The sequence below is a fragment of the Euleptes europaea genome, chromosome 12, assembly GCF_029931775.1.
Source record: "Euleptes europaea isolate rEulEur1 chromosome 12, rEulEur1.hap1, whole genome shotgun sequence".
Lineage (NCBI taxonomy): Eukaryota > Metazoa > Chordata > Lepidosauria > Squamata > Sphaerodactylidae > Euleptes > Euleptes europaea.
In genome coordinates, this window is record NC_079323.1 from 37,702,353 (window position 1) to 37,715,933 (window position 13,581).

A 13,581-nucleotide genomic window follows, 5' to 3' on the forward strand; every position below is an offset into this window, starting at 1 on the left:
CCAATTCATGAAGACTTTGGATACTTCAATTGGATCTGATCTCAGGGACAGCATTATGGCAAGGGCCTCTGCCCAATGGGTTTTGGGATATATATATGTATATTTTTTGCAGGATGAAATAATAAAGCAGTTAAACAAATCAGAGATGGAAGAGCATTCCTTTTCTTGATTAATGAAAATTTAGAGTGGTACCCTTTTAAAACACTTAAAAAGTCACTGCTTTTAATCAAATTTTTGAAATTGTTCTACATTATACTGAAAATATTTTGTGTCTCAGTGTTCATGTACTGTTTTCCCCATGGCTGTCCCTGTTCACTGACCTCCAAAACCATCTGTCACTCCCCTGAACTTCCAAATCAGCTGCCTTCCTTAATTGTTTCAAGCCTTGTGGATAGCCCCGTGGCTTAACTCTCTAGACTTCCAGCACCAGCCATTTTTGGCTTCTGGCTTTCTGGAAGGAGGAGGAGGAGGAGGAGAAGAAGTTGGTTTTGATATGCTGACTGTCTTTACCTTTTTAAGAACCAGCTTAAAATCTTTCTGAAAATGGAATAATTTTTACAACACCTGCTTTTATAATACACTGCTCTTTAGGAAGATTTAATCTTGAATACATACAAAAGCTAGCCTTTGGTTTTTGTTTGTTTGTTTTTGCTAATATCCTCCCCTCCCAAGCCTGAAATTCTGTCACTGTTTGAGCACTGGAGAAAAGTTTCACAAGTTTCACACAGGAGCACTGGTACTGTGTAGAATACTTTAAAAGAATCTCATAAATTCAAATTTGGCAATTCTTACAGGGCTATTAAGACAGAGGGCTATGGAGACACAATTCTGGGGGTCCAGGTCAGCCTGGTGATGTGTCTATAATAAAAATGGATCTTTTGGGCTAGTCATAATGCTTCCCCTGACTTCAGGTGCTGTTGAATTAATCTGTAATGCTTTGTTAGAAAGGACTGAAAATTAACTTTTGTTGAAATCCATATTAATGGGGAAACGTATTTCTCAGAAGCTGACTTGCTTGTTACATCTTACTCCTTGCTGGATACCAGCAAGAAGTTTCCTTTTTTTTATTAAACAGAGAGAAAAGCTGTCATCAAGGAGGATTTTTGTCAAATCCCATCTGAAATCTTTTCTCTAAATGGCCACTTCAGGCGGATCTATAAAAACATTGAGTGGAGTTACCCTCAGCCAATATGTGTGAAGAAGCAAAACCTTGGTTTTACAAGGACAGAGCAAGTCCTATTAAGCACTGTGGAGCAGTCAATTATTTTCTTCAACTGGCTGTCATATGAGATGAGACATTCCTTACTTACAGACAATCAGTGCCCAGACTAGTGTGAAATTCACTCCTGACACAGAATACCAAGAAAATCAGGGGAGTTAATTCCATTTCAGTCCTTTTATCTATTATGTGAAGGGGGAAAGGAGGAAGACAAATGAAGATACTGACTCCTGTTCTGGAGAGGAGGAAGAAGAAGAGTTGGTTTTTAGATGCCGACTTTCTCTACCAGTTAAGGAAGAATCAAACCAGCTTACAATCATCTTCCCTCCCCCTCCCCACAAACAGACACCCTGTGAGGTAGGTGGGGCTGAGAGAGTGTGACTGGCCCAAGGTCACCCAGCTGGCTTCATGTGTAGGGGTGGGGGAAACAAATCCAGTTCACCAGATTAGTCTCCACTGCTCATGCAGAGGAGTGGGAAACCCAGATCAGAGTCCACCACTCAAAACCACTGCTATTAACCACGACACCATGCTGAAGTTCTACATACTAGAATTCCAGATATGGTCAGAGATACATTTCCTAAAGTGACAGTCACAGTGAATCACCTTAAGTCAGTAAAACTTGTTGGTCAATGGAAAAGCTGCTCAGGGACTGTGGGGCCAGCCTGTCCTGGAGAGGCTGCACTCCCCCCTGAAGGAGCAGGTTCGTAGCTTGGGGATGCTACTGGATCCTGGAGTACTGTTGGAGGCTCAGGTCTCCTCTGTTGCACACAGCACCTTTAATGAGCTATGGATGGTTTGCTAGCTATGACTGTTCCTTGAAAAGTGTGATCTGTCATGGATCACCATGCTCTGATCACTGTTAAATAATTTTCCCTCCCCTCCCTTCCCATTATCTTAGCCCAAGAAGTGGTGGAGAATCTTCTGCATGTGTATTTCAGAGAGCCAGCGTGGTGTAGTGGTTAAGAGCAGTGGTTTGTAGCAGTGGCCTCTAATCTGGAAAACCAGGTTTGATCCCCCAGGTTTGATCCTCCACATGAGCGACAAACTCTAATCTGGTGAACCAGATTGGTTTCCCCACTCCTACACATGAAGCCAGCTGGGTGACCTTGGGCTAGTCACAGCTCTCTCCGATCTCTCTCAGCACCACCTACCTCACAGGGTTTCTGTTGTGGGGAGGGGAAGGGAACCATAAAAACCAACTCCTACTCCTTCCCACCCCCCCGCCTTCCCTTCCCACCCCCTCCAAGCTCTGCCCTTTAGTTCTCTACCTTTAGCTTGAGGCACAAATAGGAGTTAGGACCTAGGTGCATATGTGTGTGTACTGCTTCACACACCCTCTCCTTCCTGGCCAGCTGTCTATAGCCCAGTCAGGCATTTCTGGTCCCTAGCTTCATGGATGAGCAGCCAAGCGTGCTGGGTGAGAACGTTGATCAGAGTCTGAGGTCTTTAAAAGAAAAAGATCTTGATTTACAATCTCCATTCACTAGAGCACAAGGACACTGAAAAATATATCAAAGCACTACAGCGTGTTACAGAGCTAAGAAAAGAAATCAAACAAGTGTCAGGAGCAGGCCATGAGGATGGTATGCAGTAGTACGATTGTGCTGCTTCCAGGTGCTGTTGTGCTATTCTGTCCAAGGCCAGTCTATGCCCCGTGTTTAGTCTTCATAGATTCCCATACTGTGGGAATCGCCAAGTACTCCTTCCTGCCTCTTGGAGGGGGGGGGGGGTTTGCCTGGATAACCAGTTATCTCCTTTTGCTCTTCCATATATGCTATGTACCTTGCCTTTGACCCTTACTAGTGTCCTTTTGAATATGGCTTCTGAAACCTGTCGATTCTACCCAATAAAACTGCTTTTGTGGATTGGTAGTCTGCTGAAGTCTGTTTAAGGGAGCCGCAGGACTAGAACTCACAACAAGACACTAAGTTATATAGCCACTAGTGTTAGTTTGGCATTCACTTCCATGTAATGGATGCAAGCCTACCTTGAAAAACAGAGGCTGGAGAAGAAGAAGAAGAAGAAAGTTGGTTTTTATACGCCGACTTTCTCTACCACTTAAGGAAGAATCAAAACGGCTTACAATCACCTTCCCATCCCCTCCCCTCCCCACAACAGACACCTTGTGAGGTAGGAGGGGCTGAGATAATGTGACTAGCTGAAGATCACCCAGCTGGCTTCATGTGCAGGAGTGGGGAAACAAATCCAGTTCATCAGATTAGCCTCCACTGCTCAATTGGAGGGTGGTCTCTCTGGCATTATATCCTGCTGAGGTCCCTCTCCTCCTCAAACACTGCCTTCCCCAGGCTCCACCTTCAAATCTCTAGGTATTTCCCAAGCAAGAGCTGACAACCCTAGCAATCCTACCCCAAATTGTTCAATGACCTGCTGGTGGAGATCAGGAAAGCTCCTATGCTGGTATCATTTCCCAGAATGTGAAAAACAGAAATGTTCAAGTGGGCATTTTAATAAAGGGTTTAAACTGTAGTAGAACTGTAGTACAATTCAGGCAGTAACTTTTATAAGGGGACAAGCAGGGCGCATCTCATTTCCCCCTGCCCCACTATTTCCTCTTCTGAACTTTGAAATGCATCACAGAAATGTAACCTTTAAAGCTTCTGCATTCAGAAACCGTGACACAAATAAATAAATAAAAATCCCTGTAACTGTGTGTTGGAGGTCCTTGCACTTAAGAGGTCCTCTTAAGCAACGGTGTGTAGACAGGAAAAAAAGATAATTAGGCAACATTACAAAGTTGAGAACAGTTTTGATTTTTATGTAATTTGCATTCCTGATCCACAAACAATCCTCCCCCATTGAAATTGCAAATTTCAGCACAAAGCTGGATGTTCCAAAAATTCAGCTCAGCTCTCATCTTGGTATATGACTTCAACAGTATTTCAAACGCTAATGTTTTATACACACACAAAAATCATTTGTTTGTTTTCAATTAAAACTATACTTGTAAAACTGATGGCTCAGTGAAGACTTTGAAATGTAAATAAGTGTGTACAGGAACAAAACACGAGCAAAGGAACACCAAAGAAACTGATCGTATATACCTCTGCACTGTAGTAAATGGATTCCCCCCACCTTGTGCCATTATGGGTTAACCTTCTTTAAAAAAAAAATTAAAAATCAAAGAATTACTTTACCAATTTATCGCTGGAGTTCCCAGAGCAGCACGTTGGATATGAATAGCATGGTGTCTACATTAAAAGTGATTGACTGTAGTAAGGCAATATACTGTACCATGGTTTAACACAGCGCAGTCTTTCAAATATAATTTCAGTGGTTAATATCAAAACTGTTGCTATATATTTGATTTCATGGTCATGTGTGATGAACGAGTTTGTGAATACGAAGTTTTAAAAGCGACATTTTCTGTAATGGATTCTGAAGGTCAAAATCATTCTCTTTGGACCACACAGAATACACTTCTATACAGCTCTTGAATACAGCATAATTAATTAATATTGCAAAGACATATTATGAAAGCATGTGAAGGATAGTTCACACATTCACCTGACAATAGTTGTCATTCAAGACTGGAGAGTGGGCAATAAATTATATTCCCTGTTTACACTGTTTTGAATGAAGAACCCAAGTTGTTTGTCAAATAAATCTCAGAAAAAAGTAGATTCCAAATTGAGGAAAACAACATGGGCTTTTCTGATTTTTTGACAGCACAGGAAAAAATGATGTGCGGAGAATTACGTCTCCTGCCCATTTTCTCTTCCAAAAGGCAAAAAAACAAACAAACAAAAAACCTTGAGAAGGAAGTGAAACTTTCCTGAAAACGACACTTCTGTACATGTAGGGTTGCCAGCTCCCCCTTCACCATTGGCGGGAGATTTTGGGGGCGGAGCGTGAGGAGGGTGGTGTTTGGGGAGGGGAGGGACTTCAATGCCATACAGTCCAATTACCAAAGCAGCCATTTTCTCCAGGTGAACTGATCTGTATTGGCTGGAGATCAGTTGTAATAGCAGGAGATCTCAAGCTAGTACCTGGAGGTTGGCAACCCTATGTGCAGGTCTGGAAGCTCAAGTATCCCTCTGTGGCCATCTCTGGCAGCAGTGCTACAGGACAACTGAGCTCAGGTGAGTCTCTTCTTTTTGCAAATGTGACATTGTGGGGTGTCGGGACCCTGCTGCGAAAATGCTTAGTTTGATGCCTTACTCCACCCACAGTTCCTTAGTTTTCAATGGACTTCTCTCAGCTATCAGTGCAGGCCTCTGCTCTGCCCTAAAAACAACCATTCATGCACAAGGTTGCCAACTTCCAGAATTACAAGTGATCTTCAGACTACAGAGATCCTCTGGAAAAGATGGCAGCTTTGGAGGGTGAACTCTGTGGCATCACATCCCTGCATGGCTCCCTCTTCTCCCCACACCCTGCCCATCCCAGTAGGGCTGCCAATATCCAGGTGGTGGCTGGAGATCTCCTGCTGTTACAACTGATCTCCAGCTGACAGAGATCAGTTCACCTGGAGAAAATGGCCGCTTTGGCCATTGGACTCTATGGCATTGAAGTCCCTCCCCTCTCCAAACCCTGCCATCCTCAGGCTCCACCCCCCAAAGCCTTGAGAAGGAAGTGAAAGAGGTTACCCAACAACCAGCACAAAGCTGTATACAGCACTGGTGATTTTGGTTGCTGTTGAGTACCTGGAGGTTGGCAACTGCTAGCTAGCCAGCTGATGGCCAGCGTGCACTGCATGCATGTGTGCACACATGTGTGCACGTGCCACTTTTGGGTAACCCAAAAGTGACGCGGACACTCTGGCAATCTTGGATAGAGTTTTGGCCGAGATCACTAGAGCGTCCGTGTTGCGCTGGGTGTGTGCGTGCATTGCGCGCTGCAGCCACATCCCCGGAAAGCTCCCGCCGGTGGAGCTACAGGGCCTGGCAAGCCTACTGATTGCTTCCCCCAGGCTGGTTGGGGCCCTGTGCGCAGATGACAACTGCCTACTTGTTTTAATCTCAGAAGTTAGTGGTTTTAATTAGGACTGATTTTTTTCTTATATTTTTATTGTATGTATAATGTTAGCTGCTCTGAGCCCGGCTTCAGCCAGGATAGAGGGTGGGTTCCAAGTCTAAACAGAAATAAAAAATAAAAGAAAAAGAAAATATACGAGTGCCTAGGAAATACAAAGCCATTTTACTCCAAGGAACAAGCTGCAGCCAATAAAACACTGAGATTAAGAAAACAATGCACAGATTGTCATAGTGCAAGCAAAGCAATCTTATAACAGGGGAGCATCTGTCAAGGAATCCAGCTACACTCATTTAACTGAAAACCTAAACAAAAATTGCACCACAGGATCTCCGTCTCTCAGAACAGGCGTTCTGACAGCTGAAGATAAGTCATAAAATGAAAGGCTAACAAAATTCCAGTGCTGTTTGTACAGAAGCTTTCTTTTTAAACCCTCTTTGGAGTCGGAACAAGTGAGGAAGAAGCCGGAGGAGACCTTTTCTACTGAAAATGAAAATGATGAAGTGAATGAAAAGAGGAGCTTTACAGAGTAATTAATATAACACAGATATGAGTGTATAGGAATGTACTACAAGGGCCTGTTTTGAATTTCTTTTGACATTCTCGGAATTAAAACTATCTCTTAAGAGCTACCAGATTATGATGAAGGCAAAGTGGGAAGCTTCTTGGTAAAACAGAGCGAAGTGCGTAACAGTGGCTAGCACTATGTCAGATTCTACCTTATGTATTTCTATCCATACGATAAAACTTGTTGATCCTCTAATGATTGGTGTACTGACCATGTCTCTCTATTGCAGGGGTTCTCAACAAGGGGGGGATTCCCCCCCGGGGGGAATTTTAGGGTTCCGGGGGGGGGGGAATTGGGACCACTACTCAGCAAAGTGTGATGTCCAGTTGATTATATACAACCTGTAAAATTGTAGTTTGTTTTTTTGAGTTAGACTATCTTGGGAAGGGGGGAATTATATTCTGAGCAATGGTGAAAAGGGGGAATGGAGCAAAAAAGGTTGAGAACCACTGATCTATTGTTATGTCTAACGGACTTTCTGCTGTCATAATCCAGCATAGTGTAATGGTTAGAAGTGGTGGACTCTGATCTAATCTAGAGAACTGGGTTTGTTTCCCCACTCTTCCACTTGAAGCCTACTGGGTGACCTTGGGCTTGCACAGTTCTCTCCGAACTCTCTCAGCCGCACCTACCTCACTGGTAAATAAATGAGTGGCCATTCAGGCCTGCTTGTCTGCCATTCCACCTTGGAAGTGTGAAAATTAGCCAGGAGAGAGAGGTCATTTCTAATGGATGGAAAACTCATGCAGAACTCCAAGGAACAACTGAGTCAGACAGGGGGGCGAATGTGAGTCCAAGTACCCATGCATAAATGACTAAAGAGAGAGCCAACCAGGGGGCAAACTGGTACATGAGTAGGGTTGCCCGGTCCCCCCTCCCAATCAGCGGGAAGTAAAACTGGAAGTGCCGTCATTGCCTAAGCTCGCACGTGTGCATGGCCATCACTCAGGGGCAGTTGGGGGGATTGGCAGGCAATTGCCTGCCAATACCACCCACCTGGCAACCCTATACATGAGTAAAGGAATGCTCTGTAAGCAGTGGAGGGTGGGACTACTGCTTTTCTTTGGCTATCATTCTATGGCAGAATTGAACAGATCCAGAGAGAAAAAGAGACAGAGAAAGGGGGAAACAAGCAATGGCTTTTCTTCCTTCTTGCAACCATCTCAGATCAGCAGGCTCCACTCTGCTACAGGGTGGGCCCTGGTCAATATCTGGACAGAGCACTGACCCCAGGATTGGTTGACTGAGAAGCTAAGCTCTGTTTTCTGTTCCTTTCTGTGGCTGAAATTTTAACTGTTCCCGGACAACCAAACAACTTGTTAACCAACCAACCAACCCCCCCCCCCGAGCTGCCCACCAGCAAAACCAGCAGGAATGGCATCAGGCTTTTTGGCTTAACTGTTCTTAGCTCTTTCATCTTCAAAGCTTTTAAATTTTTTTGCAAGCATTAACTAATTAATCCTCAGTACACCTCAGGGGAGACAGACAGAGAGAGTTATGTTCAATACTGTTATTTCCCAGCTAGTCCAATTAGACATAATTGTGTCTCATTTAGGTTGACCACTTAAAGAGCAAGCCAGGCAAACACAGGGAAAAGGAAATTAAAGAACCTGCACAAAACCAATGAGAAAGTCAATATGATTGGCAGAACAGTTGCATGCTTCCTACGTTTGGGTAACTAGACTTACTCCTTACTATTGGATGTATACGGAGAGAATCTCTTCCACAGATTTATTGGAAGGATTTACTGTTTTTATATATTTCACATAATTTAAAATTTATGTACATTCTCATTCATTCTGTAGCTGGGGTAGACAGTTCCTGGTAATCCCCCCAGACACACCCCAAAATAAGGAAATGATGCCATCAGTTTCTGCAAATGACCTATTGACTTCACCAGTAAAATTATTGTAGCCATAATCTAATACAGAGTTATGAATGTTTAAACCCATTAGTCTGCATGTGCAGAAGGTCCCAGGGTCCCAGGTTCAGTACCTGGCAAATCTTGTAAACTTTGGTCACAGGGTTGGAGAGAACCTTCTTGTGATGAACAAAGAGTTGATCTTTGAGAGAAGCTGAGAATAAAAAAAAAACTGGCAGGGAGTGGGCGAAGCTAAGGAGCTCACTGTCTCTTTTCTGGAAAAAGGGGAGAGTCTGTTTTTGGTAACCTGCGAGTTTAGTAGCTGTATTTGACTCAGGAAACCTGAAGGTTCAGATTTGCCTAAGCCGTTGTGAAAAAACTCCTGTGGACTGACAGGCAGAGATTGGGAGGAAAAGGACGCTTTTTCAGGTCACTGAAAGGGAATAGGCTCTGGGAAGGAGATATTCCAGATACGGGGTTTTGTTAAGGGATTACTGCCACAAAAGTGGGGCAGATCTATAGTAGGGTTGCCAGGTCCCTCCTTGCAACCAGCGGGAGGTTTAGGGAGGTGGGGTTGGGGGCGGAGATCAATGTCATCTATGTGATGACGTGTGCTAGCCCACCAGGGCGGGGTGCTGCCGCGGCAGCGTGGTGCTAGGCAGAGGTCTACAGTGGCCGTGGCAGCAGGCCGGGATCTGAGAGTGGGCAGGCAACAGTTCCTGGGCAGTAGATTGCCCACCATAAGCGGGCAATTGGGAACCCTAATCTATAGAGAGAACTGGAAGAGAGATTTGAGGAACTATCTCCATACTTCTTTGTTCTCTGGGGGAGAGAGATTGTATAATCTCCATACTTCCCTGTTAGCTAGGCAGCAGAGTCTGAATAGCAACAACTATAGGAAGTTATGTGAACTGAATTTGGTAACTTAATTTAAGAATTGTAATTCTGTACTAAGACATCTAAGATCTATGCCTTCTTTGTAGTCAAACTTATAAACTAGCTCTTGTTCTATGCCTTCTCCACCTACCTTTTTCCCTCCAAGTCCATCCCTTGTTCAGTGTTTAATAAATCTCTTATACTTGATTGTTAACTTGAAAAGGCCTCTGGTATCTCATTTCTACTGAGGTAAAATAAGTAAAGGGACTAAGGAGAAAAATTAAAACTCCAATCGAACATTTTGGAAAGCAGTCTCTTGCTCGGTACGCACGGATCGCGATAGAAACATTTATATTCTGCCCTTCCAATCCAGTGAATCCAGACTGCAGCTTAGTAATGGGAAAAAAAAATCAAATCAATGTAATTAAAATTAAATAAAGCCAATAGACAAAAGGAGCCAAAATTATACCATGGACCAAAGCTACCATATTAAAAAAAAAAGGTGTTCAACCAAATAAACAAGCAAACAAAAACCCAACAAAACAGCTGCAGCAACCTGATTCCAAAGCACCATCTTCACTGTCTCAGAACAAAGTGGGTATCTGCTGGAAGTCAGTCCCATAAACTGGTGGTACAACAGAGACGGTTCTGTACTGTATTCAGCTGTGGGGAAAGAGTAAAACTGGTCTCTAAGGATGATCTGATAATTAAATCCTTTATATCATAGCTGTTCCTCTGATTCTACTTGCAAGGAGCAGAGCAGTAGTGCTTTTCGAAATTGGGCCACACAGCCACAGCAAGCATAGCCGTGCCTCTAATGAATGAAGTCCTCTTGATTTCATTGAACGAGGGCACTATATGGCTAAAGAGTAGGGTTGCCAGCTCCGGGTTGGGAAATACCTGGGTGGAGCCTGAGGGAACAGGGTTTGTGGAGGGGAGGGACTTAGTTGCCATAGGGTCCAATTGCCAAAGTGGCCATTTTCTCCAGGTGAACTGATCTCTATTGGCTGGAGATCAGTTGTTATACTGGGAGATCCCCAGCCACCACCTGGATGCTGGCAACCCTACTAAAGAACATTGGGTTCCTCTCTAGCTGGTCATTTCACACACATGTATTTTTTCCACCTTATGTGGTTCAGTCAAAAGGTCTGAGTTTGGTTTCCAACAGTGAATATATATTTTTATATATTTCATATATTCAGGGAGCAATTATAAACTGGTCTACTTGAAGTAAGTTCCATGTTATTCAATGGAGCTTACTCAAGAAAGTTTTTTTCAGGACTGCAGCCTCAGACCATAAGATCTGGTATTGAACCACTGAATTACTGCAGGTAGACCCTTTATACTTCTATTACAGGCAGCTTCAACCAATTAATTTGGAAAAATTAACCAGACTTAGGTCACTCTGGATCCTTTCTCAGATGAACACATAGGCCACTATCCACAAAAAATATCAGATGCACCTGTACATGGACATCGAGTTGATGACTATGAGATATAAACCTGGTTAGCATCCTTTACTTTGCCTTCATAACCTGAAAACGTTTTGTCTCCAAAATAAATGTATCCACTGTGATAAGAAAACAGTGTTGGGTAGACACTTCACAACACTGAACATAGTTTTTTCTGTCCACATACAATTCACTAGAGGGAGCACTAACACTGTGTCCTTCTCAAAGGCATTCCCCCCCCAAAAAAGCTTGATTTGTAGGTTGATCAACTGCTAAGAGCTAAAAGATGACAATAAATGGAAGTAAAAAAAAACACCCTAGTATAACTGGGGGGGGGGGGAAGCTATCCATAAAATCAAAACTAAGCTTTTTAAAGTTCTATTAAAATACAGGGGTTCAGCCAACACCTGCTGGATAACTCTGCGTAATCTGCCTTGAGCCTAAGTGAGAAAGGCGGACTATGAATAATGCAAATAAAATAAAATAAAGCTGATTATTAAGCTGATACCTTGCTAATAGTCAGAGATGATTAGTTAATAGGTGTTCAAGGTCTGGATCAAAGACTTTCGTTATCAACTTCTGATGCAATGTTTCATCTACATGCATGATAACACAGAAGGTGAAAAAAGCCGCATATAGACTCAAAGTACTGAAAGGCATATCAATCTGCATGTGCCCAGTGTCGTGTATAAAATCTGGAAGTAAAAAAAAAGGGGAACAATTAACGTTTCCTAATATATTGGTTTCACATGAGAAACAAAGTCCAAAACCTAAGAATTTTGGAAATCATCTCTACCTACACACAAAATGACATGGATTGCTCTTATGAGACAGCAGATTTCTTTCTCTCTCTTGATAACCATTATTCGCAAACTCCGAATTTAGTACCGAATTGCACGGATCCGAATCGGGGGAGTTCGGACTTCGGCATTTCCCGAATAAACAAAGGCCAAATAGGTATCAACGAATGTACTGTGGAATTATTAAAATCATTCCTTATTAATCATACTCTGAGGGTTGCTTTTGGAGACCAGTTAACATAAGCTTGGGACTTGTCCTGTGAATTTCCACAAGGCTCAGTTTTATCTCCCATGCTGTATAATCATTATCATATCAATCTTTATCATGGGAAAGATCATTCATGGTGATCAGCGTGGTGTAGTGGTTAAGAGCAATGGTTGGGAGCGGTGATCACTGATCTGGAGAACCGGGTTTGATTCCCCACTCCTCCACATGAGTGGCGGAGGCTAATCTGGTGAGCTGGATTTGTTTCCCCGCTCTTCCACATGAAGCCAGCTGGGTGACCTTGGGCTAGTCACAGCTCTCAGCCCCAATTACCTCACAGGGTGTCTGTTGTGAGGAGGGGAAGGGAAGGAGATTGTAAGCCGGTTTGAGTCTCCCTTGAGTGGTAGAGAAAGTCGGCATAGAAAAACCAGTTCCTCCTCCTCCTCCTCCTCCTCCTCTTCCTCTTCTTCTTCTTCTATCAATATGCTGACGACACTCAGCTCTATATTTCTTTGGCCAGACAACCAGACACTGCTGTAGCTGCCCTGAGCCTGTGCATTGCTGCTGTGGTCAAATGGCTAATGATGGACAAGTGGAAAGTAAATCCTAACAAGATGGAAGTGGTTCTGGTCAGGAAAGCTGAGGTCTCGGAGGTATTCTGCTTCCTACATTTGATGGGTTTCAGCTGACCCTTGCTGACTCAGTTTAGAGTCTAGGGGCTATCCTTAACCTAGCATTAATGCCAGAGTTTTATTTAGGGCTGTATTTGATTAATTTATTTTTATTCTATTTATTTATTCAACACTCTTATATCCCACTCTCCCTGGCAGGGAGTTTTTATTTATTTATTTAGTTCTATTTATTTAGTTAGTTTTTATTAATCTGCAGTCCTAATAGAGATTTTAAGCTGTTACCTTTTACTTGTTTCATTTGTTGTATTATTGATATTGTAAGGCAAGCTGTATAGAGTACTGCAAGATAGAAAGGCAGCTAATAATAATAACAGCAGCAGCAACAACAACAATAAACAAGTTAATTCCTCTGCAAAAAGTACTCCCATCTTCATTTATCCCATGTGGTTGGTCCCTATCTTGATATCGACAATGTGGCCTCATGAATTCATGCCACGGTAACTACATGGCTAGACTATTGGTAACACATTATACATGGGTCTGCCCTTGAATACAACCCAGAAACTTCAGCAGCTCAATTACTATCAGGAGTAAGGTGCATTTTGCATAATACACCTAGTCTGCAATTGCTCCATTGGTTACCGATTAGTTTCCAGATTCTTCAGGGTGCTGGTACTTAGTGAAACTTTGTTTCATGAGGAAAGGTTGAAGGAGCTGCATATGTGTAGCCTGAAGAGGAGAAGACTGAGAGGGGATATGATAACCATCTTCAAGTACTTGAAGGGCTGTCATATGGAGAATGGTGCTGAGTTGTTTTCTGTTGCCCCAGAAAGTCGGACCAGAACCAACGGGTTGAAATTAAATCAAAAGAGTTTCTGTCTTGACATTAGGAAGAATTTTCTAACAGAGCAGTTCCTCAGTGGAACAGAGTTCCTCGAGAGATGGTAAATGCTCCTTCCCTGGAGGTTTTTAAG